The following is a 19786-nucleotide window of genomic DNA, read 5'->3' on the forward strand; positions in this document are numbered from 1 at the left end:
GCGCAGTGGGGAGAGTCTCTTCCGCCTCCGCCATGGTGGAGGCCGTGGCGGAGGCGGAAGGGAAAGAGTGCCCCCACGGCACAGGCCCGCCCACGGATCGGTGGGCCCCGATCGCGGGCCAGGCCACCGTGGGGACACCCCCCGGGGCCAGATCGCCCGCGCCCCCCCCAGGACCCCGGAGCCCGCCCACGCCGCCTGGTCCCGCCGGTAAATACCAGCTTTGATTTACGCCGGCGGGACAGGCAATTTCTGGGCGGGACTTCGGCCCATCCGGGCCGGAGAATTGAGCGGGGGGTCCCGCCAACCGGCGCGGCCCGATTCCCGCTCCCGCCCAATCTCCGGTACCGGAGACTTTGGCGGGGGCGGGATTCACGGCGGCCAACGGCCATTCTCCGACCTGGCGGGGGGTCGGAGAATGACGCCCCAGGTCTCTCCAGCGCAAAGTTTAGTGCTTGTACCGTTTGTTTTTTAGTACAACTGTGTTGTGAACTGTTTTAATAATCAGAGTATCTTGACCCCCCTCCCCATACATTGGTACTGAGGGGAGGATACCCTGTTTCTCCAACACAAAATTAGTGTTTGTACCAATTGGTCTTGTACATATTTTTTACTGTTTTAATAAAAAGATATGGCCAATTCAACTACCATATGAGAATACTTAACCAATCAGTTTAAAGGCCAACATACCTAATTAACCTATACCAATCATTACAAAGATTGTATTTGCAATTATGTTGTCTTGCAATTAGTGATATTGGTGGTCTGATATCTGGGTGTAGCCATTAAATCATCTCCCTTTTGCTATCAGCAGACTTACTGGGGCCATCACAATGGTAACCTTGTTACACGTTGCAGAGTAGACCTTGAATTGTAACATATGCAGTTTCTCTGCCTGAAAACTGGCTTCTCAGAACACGCTCTGTCCTTGTAATATTTGTTACACATGGCAATTCCATCGTCTGAAATTGAAGAATCTGAAATTGAAGAATTGAAGAAAGTTCTCCAGTAAAATGGTGGAACTGTAGGTTTTTCAAATGGTTGCAGTATACGCTCTGCTAATTAAGGATACCTCGTCACTGTGAATATATTATCTTGAAACCCACCCCCCCACCTTCAAAGGAATTACTTAGCAATGGAGCAGGAATCCCTTGGGCCAACTGCCTCTGGTTGTAACTGGTGCATCAAGCAAACAGCCTGTTTGAGGTCATGTATCTTGTATCCACCCTTTCCTGCCAAGCAATAACTGTTTACTCAGCCCATTATCACTGGCAGTTAGATTTTTGCTTACTTGTTTACAACAGAGTTAACTCCTTCAACTGCTTCTTCCAAGTAAGACTGAACTCCTCAGTGTAAATTTTCAATTTGCCACCTAGGTTTGAAACAGGGAATGCGCGCGCATCAGCCTTCTCTTAAGAAAACTTCTGATCCTTTCTATAACGGGCACTCGATTGAGCCACATATATTTATACCCGGATGGTATGAAAATCCGTGTCATTGGTCTGTAAAAAAGCACTTGATCTTACCCGTGTGCCTCTCCCATTTGCTGTCGCTCAACCTTTTTCGAACCCCTGTCAGTGGTTCTCCAGTTCAATTTTGAACATTGTACTTTCACCGCGTCGTCTGCCCGAAACTGGTCGATCTTCCAGTGAAACGAGTTGTCCCCGACCTGATGTTGCAAACTGGCTCATTCCAAAGCCAAGGACTACGTGCTAAGGGATACCCTAAAGCTTGGGCAGCTGCCGCAGAGGCGCAATTGGGGAAGGTCACTGTCTAAGACCTTTCAGACATCTTTGACCATATTGAAGCACCCCAGATGCCAAGGATCTATGTGGAAAAACTTGAATATTATTGGACTTTCTGTGATGGCCATTTTGAAATGTACGGAATGTTTTTTGAGATGTTTTACGATGTGCCATCAAAAACAACCACCTAAGTATTCTAATCCCATTTTGCAGCACTTGACCCAAACAAAGCCTTGTATGCCTTGTGCAAAACTACACCACGGACAGGCACCCAGTGCCACAAGAAGGTGAACGACCTCGTCAGAGCAGGCAGGGTGAGCCTCCCCCATATCCCCCCCTCCCCATATCCCTCCCTCCCCCATATCCCCCCTCCCCCATATCCCCCCTCCCCCATATCCCCCTCTCCCCCATATCCCCCATATCCCCCCTCCCCCATATCCCCCCATCCCCCATATCCCCCATATCCCCCCTCCCCCATATCCCCCCTCCCCCATATCCCATACCCCTCCCCCATATCCCCCATATCCCCCTCCCCCAGATCCCCCATATCCCCCCCTCCCCCATATCCCCCCTCCCCCATATCCCCCATACACGAGGAAAGGGCCCTGGAACTGGCTGGCGGACCTGAGGACCGGGAGGTTGCTGATGCAGAGGTCGGGGGCGTACTAGCGAGTGAGCCACCGACAGCCCGTCCCCATATCCCCCCTCCCCTATATCCCCCTCCCCCATATCACCTGATCACTGCCTGATGTCTAACCATGCATGCTTCATTGTGTATCGCAGGACCAAACGTCCAGGCACCCATCCCCGCAGATGCACACCGCCCGCAGGATGCCCCTCGGAGACCACAGGAGACGGAGAGACCCGCACCCTCCAGCATGCGACGCCCGCAGGATGCCCCTCGGAAACCACAGGAGACGGAGAGACCCGCACCCTCCAGCATGCGACGCCCGCAGGATGCCCCTCGGAGACCACAGGAGACGGAGAGACCCGCACCCTCCAGCATGCGACGGCCGCAGGATGCCCCTCGGAGACCACAGGAGACGGAGAGACCCGCACCCTCCAGCATGCGACGCCCGCAGGATGCCCCTCGGAGACCACAGGAGACGGAGAGACCCGGACCCTCCAGCATGCGACGCCCACAGGATGCCCCTCGGAGACCACGGGAGACGGAGAGACCCGGACCCTCCAGCATGCGACGCCCGCAAGATGCCCCTCACACACCACGGGAGACGGAGAGACCTGGAACAACAGGGAGACGACACCCCCGTCACGTGCGGGAGCGACCACCCAGCGACGAGGGGGGCAGCCACAGGCCCCCGTCACATCCGAGCCAGGACACCACTACCCAGGACACCACTACCCAGGACACCACTACCCAGGACACCCCTACCCGGGACAGCACTACCCAGGAAGACGAAATACCGGACAGTGAGTCAGAGTGGATGGGTGGAGACGAACCCCCACCCCAAAGTGCCATGGACTCAGAGTGGGACGAAGAGCACGACACAACGCAACTGCTGTCACCAACACCCTCCACCATCGCAGAAACACTCACCACGGTTGGGCACTTTAGTGATGAGGCGTCTGGTACACTCACTGGTGCGCACAACACAGCCGTCCCGGTAGAGCAGGTGGAGGTAGGAGCAGCAGAGGGACCGGGCGGTCGGAGGGCAGCCCAGCCCAAGCGAACATCTGCCGCCCAGATGGATCCCGGGTTCCTGCAGTTACCACACCCACGCATAGATCCGATGCAACCACCGACCCGGCGACGAGCGAAGTGGGTGACGGGCGGCTTGCGGCGGCTGCGGTCGCAGGTGGAGGAGTCCACCCGCGTCCAGGAGCTGGGAGTGGTGCCGGTCATGCGTGCCACCCAGGCCGACACCGCACAGGTGGCGTCCGCGGTGGAGGCAATGGGTGCGACGGTGTCAGACATAGGGAACGGTTTGCAAGGCCTGGGGCCTTCCGTGCAGGCGGCGTCTGTGGCCCAGGAAATGGCTGCCCTCTCACAGGAGGCCATGAGCCAGTGCCAGCGCCAGATGGCAGAGGCGCTCAACGCCATAGCCCAGTCTCAGCAGGCCATGGCCCAGTCTCAGCAGGCCATGGCCCAGTCTCTGCAGGCCATCGCTGAGGGCATCGGCGCCAGTGGCCATGTGCGAGCCGGCGTCGCACTGTCACAGACAGGGTTTGCCAACCCCCTGGGCTCCATGGCTGCAAACCTGCAGACCCCTGTCGATACCAGCACGGGTCTCCAGGACTGGCAGCGCCAGATGTCGTGGGGGCATCGGATGGCCAGTCCGTTCGCATCTCCCACCCATGTAGGGGCCTGGGGGCCATCGGGCACCCCGAGGGAGGAGGAGGTGGTGTGGTCCGTCCCGGCTCCCTCTGTAGGGGAGATCCCGGTACACCGCGACACCTCGGACTCCCCCCCTTCCGTCCCAGGTGCATCGGGTGGGCAACGGGCAGGACAGGCTGGCAGCTTGCCATCCCAGTCCCCCGGGCCGCAGCCTGGCCCATCTAGGCCAGGACGCCCCAGGAAACGGCCGCCAAAGGGATCCAGTGTCAGAGGGCAGGAATCACAGGAGTCCACCTCCAGTTCTGCTGTACCGTCTGGGGAACCACGTAGACGTAGTCAAAGAGCCCGTAAGGCCAAACAATTAGACACTGAGTAAGTTGGCACGGGTGCAGGGCACAGATGAGTTTTAGGGGCTAGGGCACGTGCATGAACTCCTTTGGTTATTAAAGTCAATGTTACACCTACCGAAGCTGCCTTTGTGCTCTGTCCAAAGCGTGCGGGGGTGTCATGTACGTTGAGCGCAAGTGTGTGTGTGAGGGGTGGTCTTACCTCAGCCCCAGGTGAGTCTGCCCCCTTCCCCCTGGGCCGCCATCAACATCCCCCGGGCAGAGGACGGGACCGTGCACTGCAGTGTCACAGCCGCATGCAGGGATGGTCCGGGTGGATGGTGGTACTGTGGCCATGGGTCAGACATAGTCCAACGATGTAGAGCCAGGAGCTCATCGCAGGGCGGGTTGTCATCATCCTCCATTGCCTGCAATAGACATGCGTCCACCCGCAACTGTGTGAGCCCGGCCCTTTGTGCCGCAGGTGGATCGGCAATGGGGGGGGGTGGTGTGCATGCGGGTGGTGTGGGTGGGGTTGGGGAGGGGGGTGAGCGTGCTGGGTGGGTGGATGGGTGGGGGGTGTGGGTGGTCGGCTGTTGCCATGGTGTGCGGTCTGTGGCCATACTACCCGATTCCCACGCCCATCTAGTCAGTGAAGCGGGCGTCTATCAGTCTGTCCCGTGCCCGCTGGGCCAGCCGGTAACGGTGGACAGCCACCTGCCTGTGTCTACCCCGTCTGCCCTGACCATTGCCCCCATCCCCCTCATCTGGGGAGGACTGGGCCTCTTCCTGCTGCTCCTCCACTCCGCCCTCCTCTGCCTGTGGCACATCGCCCCTCTGCTGGGCTATGTTGTGCAGGACGCAGCACACCACAATGATGCGGCCGGACCCTATCTGACCGATACTGGAGGGCGCCCCCAGAGAGGTCCAGGCACCTGAAACGCATCTTCAGCACGCCAAAGCACCTCTCGATCACTCCCCTTGTCGCTACATGGGCATCATTGTAGCGGTTCTCCGCCTCATTGCGTGGCCTCCGTATAGGCGTCATCAGCCACGATCGCAATGGGTAGCCCCTGTCGCCCAGCAACCAGCCCCTCAGCCGGGGATGGCATCCCTCGTACATGCCGGGGATGGATGACCGCGACAACACGAATGAGTCGTTAACACTGCCTGGGTGACGGGCGCAGACGTGCAGGATCATCATGCGGTGCTCGCAGACCACCTGTACGTTCATCGAATAGGTCCCCTTCCTATTAGTGAACACGGCCCTGTTATCTGCAGGTGGCCGCACGGCGACGTGCATCCCATCGACCGCGCCCTGGACCAGCGGAACCCGGCCACGGCAGAGAAGCCCACGGCCCGGGCATCTTGGCTGGCCCGGTCCACGGGGAAGCAGATGTAGTGGTGCGCCATGGCATATAGGGCGTCTGTCACTGCCCGGATGCACCGGCGCACCGATGTCTGCGATATGCCGGACAGGTCCCCACTCGGTGCCTGGAATGACCCCGTTGCATAAAAGTTCAGGGCCACCGTAACCTTGACGGACGCGGGGAGAGGGTGTCCCCCGCCAGTGCCACGCAGTGACAGGTGTGCCAGCAGGTGGCAGATGTGTGCCACGGTTTCCCGGCTCATCCGGAGTCTCCTCCTGCATTCCCGGTCCGTGAGGTCCTGGTATGACTGCCGGGGCCGGTACACACGGGGCGCCCTCGGGTGCCTCCGTTGCCGTGGGGCCGCGACGTCCTCCTCCCCCTCCTCGTCCTGTCGGTCAGGTGTCCCTCCAGCCTGGGCGGGCTGCCGCCTGCCCCTCTGGCACGCTCCTCCTCCTCCTCCTCCTCCTCATCCAGGGCAACATAGACATGAGCGGCTGCCACCACGGCGGCCAACATCGCTGGATGATCTGAAAACATGACGGCCTGGTGGGGGGGAGGGGAACGACGACATGTCATCATTGCCCATATCCCCTCCTACCCCCAGCCAGGTGGCATGGACCGCATGGGTCCAACTGTTGGAGGCTGGCACCTGGCCAGGTGGACCAACTCACTTGCCCTCCCATCCCCCTCCTCGGCACGGACCCCCCCCCCCCCCCCAACCTCCACCCCAGCACGGACCCCCCCCCAACCTCCACCCCGGCACGGACCCCCCCCCCAACCTCCACCCCAGCACGGACCCCCCCCAACCTCCACCCCGGCACGGACCCCCCCCCCAACCTCCACCCCAGCACGGACCCTCCCCCAACCTCCACCCCGGCACGGCACGGACCCCCCCCCCAACCTCCACCCCGGCACGGCACGGACCCCCCCCAACCTCCACCCCGGCACGCACCCCCCCCAAACTTACCCCGGCACGGTCCCCCCCCAACCTCCACCCCAGCACGGACCCCTCCCCAATCTCCATCCCAGCACGGACCCCCCCCAACCTCATCCCCAGCACGGACCCCCCCCCCAACCTCCACCCCAGCACGGACCCCCCCCAACCTCACCCCGGCACGGACCCCCCCCCAACCTCCACCCCAGCACGGACCCCCCCCCCAACCTCCACCCCGGCACGGCACGGACCCCCCCCAACGTCCACCCCGGCACGGCACGGACCACCCCCCAACCTCCACCCCGGCACGGACCACCCCCCCCCCCCAACCTCCACCCCGGCACGGACCACCCATCCACCTCCCCGGCACGGACCCCCTCCCGGCACTCCCCCGGAGCCCAGCCTACTCTAACCACCCCCCCCCCCCCCGCCCCCCCCGCCGCACACACACACACACAATCCGAGACACACCTCTCCTCACGCATTCAGACTGCGGCCACGCCATCGCCTGCCCAGAGCCAACCCCCAGGCCGTCACTTACCTCCACGCTGGTCGGCGTGACCCTGGAGCACAGGGTCACGCCGATGAAAAGGAGGTTTAATTTACGTCGACGTGAACGGTCATCACGTCGACGGGACTTCGGCCCATCCGGAAGGGAGAATATCGGCAGGCCGAAAATCGGCTGCCTTGCGCAGACCCGTGACATTCTCCGACGGCAGCGGCGACATTAACGCCCCGCCGACTTTTCTCCCTTCGGAGACTTCGGCAACCGGCGGGGGGCGGGATTCACGGCGGCCAACGGCCATTCTCCGACCCTCTGGGGGGTCGGAGAATGACGCCCCATATCTGAATAATCGATTTATAACCAGCAATTTATGGAGATAATTTCTAGCAGATGATACTTAAACAAAAGATATATCATAGATTATATTCCTTGGAAATTGCAGATGTACATCTTAAATGGGAGTGCCGCTAGCAATCAACTGATTAGCTGGAAGTTACGGTTCAGTGCAATAAATTCCTGTTCCTACTTTTCTCTGACTGTTTAAATCAATGATTAAAGTGGAGTGATGGCATCTCGGATTCCTGGCCTCAGGCACTGACTCTGCCTCACTACGGAATCTGGTTGGATAATGTGTGACAAAATGGTCAGTTCATTTTATAATTGAATCAAATCCAAACAAAGGCATGATTGTAATAATAGGCTGATCACCAGCATAGCATCAGAGAATCAGGGTGTGATACAACACAGGAGGCCATTCAGCCTATCATGTCAGTATCAGGGGCGGGATTCTCCGACCCCCCGCCGGGTTGGAGAATCGCTGGGGGCTGGCGTGAATCCCGTCCCCGCCGGTTGCCGAATTCTCCGGCACCGGATATTCGGCGGGGGTGGAAATCGCGTCGAGCGCCGGTTGGCGGCCCCCCCCCCCCCCGGCGATTCTCCGGCCCGCGATGGGCCGAAGTCCCGCTGCTGGAATGCCTGTCCCGCCGGCGAGAATCAAACCACCTCTCTTACCGGCGGGACAAGGCGGCGCGGGCGGGCTCCCGGGGTCATTGGGGGGTCCTGGGGGGGCGCGTGGGGCGTTCTGGCCCCGGGGGGTGTCCCCACGGTGGCCTGGCCCGCGATCGGGGCCCACCGATCCGCGGGCGGGCCTGTGCCGTATGGGCACTCTTTTCCTTCCGCCTTCTCCAGGGTCTCCACTATGGCGGAGGCGGAAGAGACCCCCTCCACTGCGCATGCGCGGGGATGCTGTGCGCGGCCGCTGACGCTCCCACGCATGCGCCACACGGCAAAGTCATTTCCCCGCCAGCTGGCGGGGCACTAAAGGCCTTTCCCGCCAGCTGGCGGGGCGGAAATCAGCCGGGCGCGGGTCTAGCCCCTCAAGGTGAGGGCTCGGCCATTCAAGATGTGGAGGATTCCGCACCTTTGGGCCGGCGCAATGCCGGACTGATTCGCTCCGTTTTTGGCGCCGGTCGGCGGACATTGCGCCGATTGCGGAGAATCCCGCCCATGCTCTTTGAAATAGCCATCCAATTTGTCCCGAACTTGATCCATTTTTCCCAGTAGCACCCTCCTCTCCAGTTTTTTAACCAATTCCACTTGTGAAAGTTACTGTTTGATCATATTCCACCACCCTTTCAGGTGGCCCATTCCGGAGCGTAACAACTCATTGCAGGTGGGAGGGGGTGTGGGAGAGCGTGCAGGTGGGAGGGGGGGGGGGTGGAGAGTGTGCAGGTGGTGGGGGGGGTGGGGAGAGTGTGCAGGTGGGAGGGGGGGTGGGAGAGCGTGCAGGTGGAGGGGGGGGGGAGAGTGTGCAGGAGGGAGGGGGGGAGAGTGTGCAGGTGGGAGGGGGGTGGGAGAGCGTGCAGGTGGGAGGGGGGTGGGAGAGCGTGCAGGTGGGAGGGGGGAGACTGTGCAGGTGGGGGGGAGAGAGTGTGCAGGTGGGAGGGGGGGTGGGAGAGCGTGCAGGTGGGAGGGGGGTGAGGGAGAGTGTGCAGGTGGGAGGGGGTGAGGGAGAGTGTGCAGGTGGGAGGGGGGTGAGGGAGAGTGTGCAGGTGGGAGGGGGGGATGAGGGAGAGTGTGCAGGTGGGAGGGGGGGTGAGGGAGAGTGTGCAGATGGGAGGGGGGATGAGGGAGAGTGTGCAGGTGGGAGGGGGGGTGAGGGAGAGTGTGCAGGTGGGAGGGAGGGAGGAGGGAGAGTGTGCAGGTGGGAGGGGGATGAGGGAAAGTGTGCAGGTGGGAGGGGGGTGGGAGAGCGTGCAGGTGGGAGGGGGAGGAGAGTGTGCAGGTGGAAGGGGGATGAGGCAGAGTGTGCAGGTGGGAGGGGGGATGAGGGAGAGTGTGCAGGTGGGAGGGGGGGATGAGGGAGTGGCGTGCAGGTGGGAGGGGGGGTGAGGGAGAGTGTGCAGGTGGGAGGGGGGGTGAGGGAGAGTGTGCAGGTGGGAGGGGGGATGAGGGAGAGTGTGCAGGTGGGAGGGGGGATGAGGGAGAGTGTGCAGGTGGGAGGGGGGGATGAGGGAGAGTGTGCAGGTGGGAGGGGGATGAGGGAGAGTGTGCAGGTGGGAGGGAGGGATGAGGGAGAGTGTGCAGGTGGGAGGGGGGATGAGGGAGAGTGTGCAGGTGGGAGGGAGGGATGAGGGAGAGTGTGCAGGTGGGAGGGGGGATGAGGGAGAGTGTGCAGGTGGGAGGGGGATGAGGGAGCGGCGTGCAGGTGGGAGGGTGGTGAGGGAGAGTGTGCAGGTGGGAGGGCTTGATGAGGGAGGGTGTGCAGGTGGGAGGGAGGGATGAGGGAGAGTGTGCAGGTGGGAGGGGGGATGAGGGAGAGTGTGCAGGTGGGAGGGGGGTGAGGGAGAGTGTGCAGGTGGGAGGGAGGGAGGAGGGAGAGTGTGCAGGTGGGAGGGGGATGAGGGAAAGTGTGCAGGTGGGAGGGGGTGGGAGAGCGTGCAGGTGGGAGGGGGAGGAGAGTGTGCAGGTGGAAGGGGGGATGAGGCAGAGTGTGCAGGTGGGAGGGGGGATGAGGGAGAGTGTGCAGGTGGGAGGGGGGATGAGGGAGTGGCGTGCAGGTGGGAGGGGGGGTGAGGGAGAATGTGCAGGTGGGAGGGCGGGTGAGGGAGAGTGTGCAGGTGGGAGGGGGGATGAGGGAGAGTGTGCAGGTGGGAGGGGGGGATGAGGGAGAGTGTACAGGTGGGAGGGAGAGTGTGCAGGTGGGAGGGGGGATGAGGGAGAGTGTGCAGGTGGGAGGGGGGATGAGGGAGAGTGTGCAGGTGGGAGGGAGGGATGAGGGAGAGTGTGCAGGTGGGAGGGGGGATGAGGGAGAGTGTGCAGGTGGGAGGGAGGGATGAGGGAGAGTGTGCAGGTGGGAGGGGGGATGAGGGAGAGTGTGCAGGTGGGAGGGGGATGAGGAGTGGCGTGCAGGTGGGAGGGTGGTGAGGGAGAGTGTGCAGGTGGGAGGGCTTGATGAGGGAGAGTGTGCAGGTGGGAGGGAGGGATGAGGGAGAGTGTGCAGGTGGGAGGGGGGATGAGGGAGAGTGTGCAGGTGGGAGGGAGGGATGAGGGAGAGTGTGCAGGTGGGAGGGGGGATGAGGGAGAGTGTGCAGGTGGGAGGGGGATGAGGGAGTGGCGTGCAGGTGGGAGGGTGGTGAGGGAGAGTGTGCAGGTGGGAGGGCTTGATGAGGGAGAGTGTGCAGGTGGGAGGGAGGGATGAGGGAGAGTGTGCAGGTGGGAGGGGGGATGAGGGAGAGTGTGCAGGTGGGAGGGGGGGATGGGGAAAGAGTGTGCAGGTGGGAGGGGGTGAGGGAGAGTGTGCAGGTGGGAGGGGGGATGAGGGAGAGTGTGCAGGTGGGAGGGGGGGTGAGGGAGAGTGTGCAGGTGGGAGGGGGGATGAGGGAGTGGCGTGCAGGTGGGATGGGGGGTGAGGGAGAGTGTGCAGGTGGGAGGGGGGATGAGGGAGAGTGTGCAGGTGGGAGGGGGGGATGAGGGAGAGTGTGCAGGTGGGAGGGGGTGAGGGAGAGTGTGCAGGTGGGAGGGGGTGAGGGAGAGTGTGCAGGTGGGAGGGGGGGTGAGGGAGAGTGTGCAGGTGGGAGGGGGGATGAGGGAGTGGCGTGCAGGTGGGAGGGGGGTGAAGGAGAGTGTGCAGGTGGGAGGGAGGGATGAGGGAGTGGCGTGCAGGTGGGAGGGGGGATGAGGGAGTGGCGTGCAGGTGGGGGGGGGTGGGAGAGTGTGCAGGTGGGAGGGGGGGTGAGGGAGAGTGTGCAGGTGGGAGGGAGGGATGAGGGAGTGGCGTGCAGGTGGGAGGGGGGATGAGGGAGTGGCGTGCAGGTGGGGGGGGTGGGAGAGTGTGCAGGTGGGAGGGGGGGATGAGGGAGTGGCGTGCAGGTGGGAGGGGGGATGAGGGAGCGGCGTGCAGGTGGGAGGGGGGATGAGGGAGCGGCGTGCAGGTGGGAGGGGGGTGAAGGAGAGTGTGGATGGTATCGTCCATCCGCGGATGCCACCTGTCAGCCGCCCTGATATGGCAGGACGGTGACGAGGACACGGCCGCAGGTTGCGATGGGCACAGGCGACTGGCACACTGGTGAGCAGTACGGTGTGAACTGACCTTTGGGCGCAGACAGTGACCAGATGTTAGGCTGGGTGCGTGTCTGCAGCCCGACCATCCCACCGGGGCACACAGGGATCCCATGCAACCCGGCTGGCGAGGTGTGGAAGAACCTCCGTGTAACATGTTGTTTCTCTGCCCCCCACCACCCTCCTGCAGATCACCATGTATGCCAACCAGACAGCGATGTTCACTGCCGTGGTTGGAGCCGCAGCTCTGGAGTTTGCCATCCGGCAGCGTAGAGTCGGACGGCCCACAGTGGCTGCAGATGCAGCGGTCGCCGGTGCAGCAGAGGGGATGGCCGCGGAGTGGCCCGTCGTCGCCACGCAGGCCGCAGGCGCTCAGACCCGAATGTACAGGAGGATGCCGAGGGGGACATTGACCGTCAGACGGCGAGGAATGCACAGGAAGTGCTTGGGGGGGAGCAGGAGGAAGAGGAGGAGGAGCAGGTGGAGCAGGAGGATCCACTGATGGTGGTGCCAGGGCGCCACAGGCGTCCAGCAAGGCCGAGGGTGTACCGTGACAGAATGTCGTTCGAGGCCCTAACGGACATCACATGCAGGAGGAGACTACGGTTCAGCAGGGAGACGGTCGCACATATATGCCAGCTCGTGGCGCACCTCGCACCACGTGGAATGGGAGAAGGACATGCGATATGAGTCTCCATCAAGGTGACGGTGGCCCTAAACTTTAATGCCCCAGTTCCTTCCAGGCACCGAGCGGGGCCCTATCCGGGATATCACAGGCATCGGTCCACAGGTGCATCAGGGCCGTCACCGACGCCTTGTACACCATCGCGGACAGGAACATTTAATTCCCGGAGAACCGAGCACAGCAGGAAGCACGGGCGCATGGATTCGCCAAGGTGGCCGGGATACCGATGGTCCAGGGTGTAATCGATGGTGTGCACGTCCCCATGCACCCGCCTGCAGACAACAGGGAAGTGTTCATGAACGGAAAGGGCGCATACTCCATGAACATTCAGATGGTGTGCGACCCCCACATGAAGGTCATGCACGTGTGTGCAAAGTACCCAGGGAGTGTGCATGACGTCTACATTCTGGCACAGTCGTTCATCCCCGCAATATTCGATGGATGCCCCCCCGCCCCACTGAGGGGCTGGTTGCTGGGCGACAAGGGCTATCCATTGAGGTCATGGCTGCTGACGCCAATACGGAGGCCTCACACCAACGCGGAGAGCCTATAGAACGAGGCCCATGCAGCAACCAGGGGTGTGGTGGAGCGGTGCTTCGGCCTGCTGAAGATGAGATTCAGATGCCTGGACCGATCTGGAGGGGCCCTGCAGTACCGGCCCGACAGGGTCGGTCGCATAGTTGTGGTCTGCTGTGCGCTGCACAACATTGCCATGCAGAGGGGCGATGCCCTGGTGGAGGAGTTGGAGGGAGGACCCGACGGCAACGGAGCCAACGCAAATGAGGGGGATGAGGAAGAGGAGGATGCGGAGGATGAGGGTGATGCCGCGCATCAGGGTGGGGAGAGGGACGCAGGACACAGACACTGCCTGGCTGCTCGTTACGTCCAGGAGGCTGCGCAACGGCAGCCCCCGCACCCCCGGACCACGTTCACGGCACCAATTCCACATCACCTTACCACTGCGACACTGCGGGATTGCACAACAGTGATGATTGGGTAAGCGAGTGTGAACTGTGCCATGTTGAATGATGACGGCCCGCTCTGCTCAGATTCGCCAGTCGAGGTCTGACTTATGGCTATGGCTGAACCATGCACTCCGGTGGTCACAGCCTTCATGACAGATATTTCACCACATGCCCGTGGGGTGGCTGGCGTCGGTGTACCGAGGGCAACGGTGTCCGATTATGGAAGGCAGGGGGGGAAAGGGTCAGCACATCCGGAACAGTCCTTGAACGGCTCGTATACCACTAAGCCAATCGGGCACCCTCACGAGCCCCCTGGCACCGGACATAGCACACAGTCTTACAAGTCAAATTCAACAGTGAGTTTAGTCGTGTGGTTAACATAGGTGCCCTACCCACTACAACTAGACTGTGCCCTGCACCCATGCCAACTTCTTATGTGCCTAATGTCTTTGCCTTACGAGCCCTACCACTACGTCTAGGTGTGTTCCCAGATGGTACAGCAGGAGTGGAGGTGGACTGGTGTGAATCACGCCCTTCGACATGGCTCCCCGTCGGCACGCGTTTCCTTGGGCGGCTTCGATGGGCCAGGCTGCTCGACGGGCGTGCTGGATGGCGTTGTGCCACCCTGACCTGCCCGCTCCCCACCAGATGCACCAGGGACGGAACGGGGGGAGGCCGAGTGTACTGGGACGTCCCTTGATGGAGCTACCGGGACGGGCCCCAGAACCTCCTCCTCCCTCGGGGAGCCCGGTGGCCCCCGGGTCTCACTGTGAGATGGAGATGCGCTCGGTGACATGCCCCGTCGCACCATCGACACCTGGCGCTGCCAGTCCTGGAGGCCTGCAGTGGTATCACCACGGTCCGAATGTTCGCCGAGACGGAGCCCAGGGAGTGCCACATTCCTGCCAAGGACTGTGCGATCTCGACCTGTGAGTGCGCGACGCCATCCATCACGTGCGCCAGACGGTCAATGCTCTCCGCGACCGACTGCTGGGACTGTGCCATTGCTTGCTGGGACCAGGCCATGGCATGGTGAGACTCAGCCAGGGCCCGGAGAGTGGCGGCAATGTCCTGTTGGCTCTGTGAGATGGCTGCCTGTGAGAGGGCAGCCCTCTCCTGGGCTATGGATGACGCGTGCACGGTAAGCCCAACGCCTTGCAGAACCTGACCGATGGCCGAAACCGTTTCACCCATTGCCTCCACCGCGGACGCTACCCGTGCGGTGTCGGCCTGGGTGACTGCGATGAGTGGCACCACTCCCTGCTCCTGGACGCGGATAAACTCCTCCAGCTGCGTGTGCAGGTCCTGGAAGATGGCCCTCATCCCGGTATTCAGTCCCTGGGTGTCCACATGCATCGGTTGTCCGGGTGGGTCAATTACATCCAGGAACCCGGGAACCGTCTGGGTGTCAGCTGGTTGCTGGGCCTGGGCTGCCCTCCGACCGTCCAGCCCCTTGGCTGCTCCAAACTCCACCTGCTGTAGCGGCTCGGCTGTGGGGTGCGCACCAGACAGTGACCCGGGAGCCTCATCACTTATATGCCCAACCGAGGTGAGTGTCTCTGCGATGGTGAACGGTGTGGGAGACAGCAGTGCCGCAAGCTCGAGGTCATCATCCGTCAGGAAGTCTGGTGTGTACTGGTCCCCCTCATGGCCCGGCGCAAGCTCCATGCGGGCCATGTCGTCTTGACCTCCAGGTGAAGTGTGTGTGGCCGTGATGTGGGCTTCGACATGAATGTCCACCCTGTGCCCCTCACTATTGTCTGTCTCGGTGGTCTGAGCGTCCCGGTCCTGCGTCCCAGACTGAGAGGTCTGCCCTCCTGTCCGACCGATTGCCAACCTCTGGCGTGCGTCCCTGGGCGCAGTTGCGGTTGCCGATGTTCCGCTGTTTCCTGGGCGAGACGTCCCTGGACGTTCGGCGAGTGGCCCTGGGGAACATAAAGATTCGGGGTTCGTTAGACACGGTGGCCCGGGTGTATGGTGGTGGTGGGTGCACAGTGTGAGGGGGGAGGGGATCGAGGGTGCAATGGCCAGAGTGTGAGGGGGGGGATGGGATCGGGGGTGCAGTGGCCAGAGTGTGAGGGGGGATGGGATCGGGGGTGCACTGGCCAGAGTGTGAGGGGGGATGGGATCGTGGGTGCACTGGCCAGAGTGTGAGGGGGGCGATGGCGGGTTGGGGGCGGAGAGGACATGCAGGGTTCTCTCACTTGCTTCTGCGCCTCCGACCTGGCATGGCGCGACCTCCCGGGTGGCGGATCCCCCAGCGAGGTCCAGGGCCCTCTGCTCGTGAACAGTTAGGGGGTGCAGGACCGGAGAACCCCCTCCGGTTCTCATGCGCTCACGCTGGTTGTGAGCTGTCTTGTCCTGGGGGAGGGGCGGGGGGGGGGTTGTTGGATAAAGCATCACTATTAGGCGGGTATCATCAGGGCATGCAGATATAGACAACATTGTTGCTGGTTCAGGAGACAGCACGCCATGGCATCGCTCCAGGGGGGGTCCCGGGGCTCATGTGGGTCGAGTAGATAGTTGGGCACCATGACCCCCCCAACCCCCCTGACCCCCCACCACTGCCCCTGATGCCCCAATCCCCCCCAACACTCCCAACCCCCCCTGACACCCCCCACCACCGCCCCTGATGCCCCAATCCCCCCCAACACCCCCAGCCCCCCTGACCCCCCCCCCCACCCCACTCCCCACCCCCCTGGCACTGAGGGGGAAGGGGGGGCCTGAGGGCACCCTCATGGCACTTACCCTGGCAGCCTGGGTGAGGCCATGCAGCTTCTTGCGACACTGCTCCCCCGTCCGGGGGGGTCTGCCCCACAGCACTGACTGCGGTGCCAACCTCACGCCAACCGCGCCTCACCGCGCTGGATGGCTGGCAATGCCCATGTCTTGGGCAGAGGGTGTCCCTTCTCTTCTCGATCTCATCCACCAGGGTGTCCAGGTCCGTGTCCCGGAACCTCGGTGCGGCTCTTCGGGGCTCAGCCATCTCCTCTCTTCTCCTCTGGGTCCTCTGTGCGCGGATCGCGCCATTTATGACGCAGCGCCGCGTCATTCGGGCGTCACGCGGTGACGACACGGCCTTTGCGACACACCCCCCCCCCCGAGTTTCTCGCGGCCCTGATTATTGGGCCCTGAATCGGTTGGGATCGGGGCCGTTTCGCGCCGTCGAGGTCGGCGTGGACACTTCGGCGCGGGAGTGGAGAATCGCGCACCATATTTGGTTCTTTTGCCAATTATTTCAAGCCTGTGCCAAAGCTACTGCCACCGGAAACAGTTCCTCTACTCTATAAATCTTTCTGTGATTATTACCTTTCCTCTTAACCTTCTCTGCTTTCAGAGTAGCACTCCCAGCTTTTCTGGTCTCTTGTACTGAAAATGCTTCAGCTGGAGCCTAAAGAGAGATTTCTAAAGGTTTGGGGTAATTTCCTTTTGTGCTCCATTCTTCTATTTATGAAGCTGAGCTCTCAGGTTTCAGTATGTCAGGGTCCTTCCTGTTTATTTCATTTGTTCCTATTTTCTTTTCTTTTATTATTTTTGGTCCATGGACCCATAATCAGAATGTGCCTTTAAAACAGAGGACTGAAGCTGAAGCAGCCAGGACAGTGTGCACCTAGGTGTTGTATTTTGGAGATGAGATACAGACTCGTAGGAACTGATTTTGGATGAAGTCGACTGGTAACCCAGAGATAGGGGGCGGGACTCTCCACTCCCGCGCCGGTTGGGAGAATTGCCTGGGTCGCTGAATTTTCCCCCGACGCCGGTCCGACGCCCTCCCATGATTCTCCCAGGCGGCGAGAACGGCCCCGTTGAGTTCCGCGCCGCGCAGGCCGGAGAATCGCCCGAGACATCCAAAATGGCGATTCTCCGGCACCCCTGCTATTCTCAGGCCCGGATGGGCCGAGCGGCCAGGCCAAAACGGCGGGTTCCCCCCGGCGCCGTCCACACCTGGTCGCTGCCGGCGGGAACAGCGCGGGAACGCTGGGGGGGGGGGGGCGGCCTGCGGGGGGGGGGGGGGGATCCCGCACGGGGGGGGGGGGGCCTCAAATGCGGTCTGGCCCGCGATCGGTGCCCACCGATCGTCGGGCCGTCCTCTCTTCCGCAGCCCCGCAAGATCCGTCTGACATCTTCTTGCGGGGCGGACCCGGAGAGGACGGCAACCACGCATGCGCGGGTAACACCAGTTATGCGGCGCCGGCTGCGTCATGTATGCGGCGCCGCCTTTACGTGGCGACAAGGCCTGGCACGTGTAAATGACGCGGCCCCGCTCCTAGCCCATTATCGGGCCCTGAATCGGTCAGGATAGGGGCCGTTTCACGCCGTTGTGAACCTCGACAGCGTTCATGACGGCGTAGGCACTTCGGCGCGGGAGTGGAGAATCCCGCCCAGGGTTCTGCTTGACAATCGTCAGTGATTGGTTCTGCTTTATTGTTCGAAATCCAGTGAGCGCATGGCACAACTTTGCTGTAAACTTGAAATAATCCTGAATTTGCAGAGAGTAGACAACCTTACTAGAGAAAACCATCTCAAACCTAGAAGGAAGAAGTACCGAAACGAAAACATGAAAGACATTAACTGGAAGCCATCCTTGGCAAAGATCCTTTATCCTTTTATTTTAATTGATATTTTCTTTACGTCTCAAACACCCATTGCCTCTGTTTTGTTTGCATGTGTGTGTTTGCACACAGGTTTGAGAATGGGGGTGGTCAGAAATGGGGGATTGGGAAAGGGGTATGAGATAGTCAGGTATCTTCTGTCAATTTAATTATAATACTGCACAAAATTTTTTTTAAAAAATAATAATAATACTGTACATAATAAAAGGTCCCTGGTGTTAAAGTTACAATCCGAGTGACTGCAGATTATTGGGCTGTTATAACCTGCCTGCTTACCACTGGCTGGAGACTAATGGCAATCCCACAATCCTTTGGGAGTATGAGCTTTCCCAATGAGGGGGGGGGGGGCGGAGAAATCATTAGCAGATTCCCTGCATAAATAAAGCTGGGCCAGTTTTGAACCAGCTAGAGGAGAGTGAGCAGCAAGGGAATTGTTGCTTCTGTTGTATATATATGTTATTGTAAATAAATGTTATTTCTTTCTATCCTTCAACTCGTGCTGGATTCTTCATGGCCCCCACAAAATGGGCTCAGCCAAGGATGAACGCATTTTAACATACTATGCTTCAAGGAGCTTCCCAGGAGTGTTACATTTTTTTAAATGGTTTTATTCAAGGCATTTTCATATATACAAACAAAAGGAGAAGAACAATCATACATTATAAACAACCAACATCCACTTCCCCTGTTCCCCCAATACCACCCCTTCTCCCATCCTGCCTTCCCCATTTTAACCCCTCTTCCTTCTGCCCCCCCCCCCCCACCCCACCTTGCTGACCCTCAATCCTGCTTAAAGGAACCAATAAACACATTCCACCTCCGAATGAATCCTCGACCGACCCCCTCAGGAAGAACTTGACCCTCACCAGCCTCAGGAATTCCGTCAGATTGCTCACCCACGCCCACACTTTCTGCGGCTCTGAGTCCCTCCATCCAAGTAAGATCCGTCTCTGGGTTATCAGGGAGGCAAAGACCAAAACATCGGCTGCTCTCGGCCCCTGAACTCCCGGGTCTTCCGACACCCCGAATATCACTACCTCTGGATACGGAGCCACCTTCACCCCCAGCACCTCGGACATCACGGGCGTCATTCTCCGACCCCCCGCCGGGTCGGAGAATGGCCGTTGGCCGCCGTGAATCCCGCCCCCGCCCCCGCCGAAGTCTCCGCTCCCGGAGATTGGGCGGGGGCGGGAATCCAGCCGCGCCGGTTGGCGGGACCCCCCGCTGGATTCTCCGGCCCGGATGGGCCGAAGTCCCGCCCAGAAACTGCCTGTCCCGCCGACGTAAATCAAACCTGGTATTTACCGGCGGGACCAGGCAGCGTGGGCGGGCTCCGGGGTCCTGGGGGGGGGCGCGGGGCGATCTGACCCCGGGGGGTGCCCCCACGGTGGCCTGGCCCGCGATCGGGGCCCACCGATCCGCGGGCGGGCCTGTGCCGTGGGGGCACTCTTTCCCTTCTGCCTCCGCTACGGCCTCCACCATGGTGGAGGCGGAAGAGACTCTCCCCACTGCGCATGCGCGGGAAACTTTCGGCGGCCGCTGACGCTCCCGCGCATGCGCGGGGAAACTGACAGCGGCCGCTGACGCTCCCGCGCATGCGCCGCATTTCCGCGCCAGCTGGCGGGGCAACAAACGCCATTTCCGCCAGCTGGCGGGGCGGAAATCCCTCCGGCGTCGGCCTAGCCCCTCAATGTTGGGGCTAGGCCGCCAAAGATGCGGAGACTTCCGCACCTTTTTGCCGGCGCGATGCCCGTCTGATTTGCGCCGGCTTTGGCGCCAGTCGGCGGGCA

Source organism: Scyliorhinus torazame, chromosome 12 (assembly GCF_047496885.1).
Source record: "Scyliorhinus torazame isolate Kashiwa2021f chromosome 12, sScyTor2.1, whole genome shotgun sequence".
Taxonomy (NCBI): Eukaryota; Metazoa; Chordata; class Chondrichthyes; order Carcharhiniformes; family Scyliorhinidae; genus Scyliorhinus; species Scyliorhinus torazame.